Source organism: Frankliniella occidentalis, unplaced genomic scaffold (assembly GCF_000697945.3).
Source record: "Frankliniella occidentalis isolate FOCC.00 unplaced genomic scaffold, Focc_3.1 Scaffold132, whole genome shotgun sequence".
NCBI classification, from domain to species: domain Eukaryota; kingdom Metazoa; phylum Arthropoda; class Insecta; order Thysanoptera; family Thripidae; genus Frankliniella; species Frankliniella occidentalis.
In genome coordinates this window covers 16,861-18,348 of record NW_026267259.1, presented here as the reverse complement: position 1 = coordinate 18,348, position 1,488 = coordinate 16,861, and the positions used below count along the sequence as shown (strand labels likewise).

The 1,488-nt window shown below is 54.7% G+C and overlaps 1 non-coding gene across 1 annotated transcript; it reads left to right on the top strand.

The window, feature by feature from the left end:
• Nucleotides 1–1,034: 1,034 nt before the first annotated feature.
• On the top strand, nt 1,035–1,117 carry Trnal-caa (transfer RNA leucine (anticodon CAA)). The gene has a single exon. It is a non-coding gene; the product is annotated as a tRNA-Leu (tRNA).
• The last annotated feature ends 371 nt before the right edge of the window (nt 1,118–1,488 follow it).

Below are 1,488 nucleotides of genomic sequence, written 5' to 3'. Positions count from 1 at the left end.
GACAGACAGACAGACAGACAAACAGACAGACAGACAAACAGAATGAAACTTTTCCGGTCAGTGGAGTAATGGGCTTCGCTAATCGCTCAGCCAAAAAACATCTTTCCTAGAAGGAACACGTCAGAGTAGAACCCCTTGGGCCAAAACAGGCTTCGCGATATCTCACGAAACACTGTTACGCTACGCTGAGACGCGCCTGGCATACATCTACCCAGGCCTGCGGCGCTGACACCGGAGTCGGGCAAAAGGCATCGTAAATAGGCCTTCGGCCCCAGAAGTCAAAAATGTTGTGCCTCGGGGTTTTACTTTGACGAATTACTCCACCCGAGACCATAAAATATCTGAGAACAAGCAGGCCCGCCCTTCCGCCAAACGAAGTTGCCAGCTCCGCTTCGCTCCGCCGGCAACTCCGTTCGGCAGGGGCCGGGCATGCTTGGCCGATGGTCCGACCATTTCTGTCACGCGATTTGCTGAAGAACGTGATCGAATGATGTAACCTGTCATCTTTGAGTTTGCCCCAAAGATTCGAGAAAGGGATGTAACGGTGAAGCACCGCGACTACAACCCACCCTTCTGCTTGGAATACGTTTTTTGGGGGGTGGGGGGAGAGTTTCCTTTCTATTTTGCGGTTTTTAGGCCTTCTTCTACATCTTATTGTTCACTATGGCAGTAGTATAGATGCTTCATGTCACCCGCCGCCATGTTTATGCCCCCATGTCACCCATGCCCCCATGTCACCTATGCCCCCATGTCCCTTGTCGCCCGGGTACTCGTACCTCACCTAGATCTTAATAGGTGGTAACTCGTACCTAACCTAGGGGCGTAAGTCGGTCGGCCATGTTGGTCTTATCAGGAGCTAACTCCGTACCTAACCCTGTCTTATCAGGGCCTAACCCAAACCTAAGTCGGTGACGGGGAGGCAGTCTTATCAGGGCCTAACCCAAACCTAACCTAGGGGCGTAAGTGATCGAGGATGAACAGAGCATCTTATCAGGTGTTAACTTAAGTAGAGCATGTGTGATCGAAGATCGTATGTCAGGGTGGCCGAGTGGTTAAGGCGCCTGCCTCAAGAGCAGGTCCCCCTGTGGGATCGTGGGTTCGAATCCCACCCCTGACATTTTCCGCGCCCGGTCGCGCGCTGTGTGTAAGTGACGCCGCTGTGCACCGCGGAGTGTGTTGTGCGGCGCGTATGAAGAGCATCTCGAGAGGTAAGTATTTTTTTAAAACATTTTCTTTGGAGTGTAGTCTTTGCTTTGTGCTTGCTGCCTCATGTCTTTTCCGCAGGTGAAACAGAAAAGTATGAATGTGCATCGAACGGGCTCCGAACCCGCGCCCTCCGCATGGAGGACAGTGCCTCAGCCCACGCGGCCGACGCGTCGCAGTGGGGCTGGCGCGCAGCGGAGCCATCTGGAGCCGGCCGGCGGCGGGCGCCGTCTGTAGCTACCCCTTCCACCCGCCCAGCGTCTGCCTGACCGCCGCCGCGTAAGC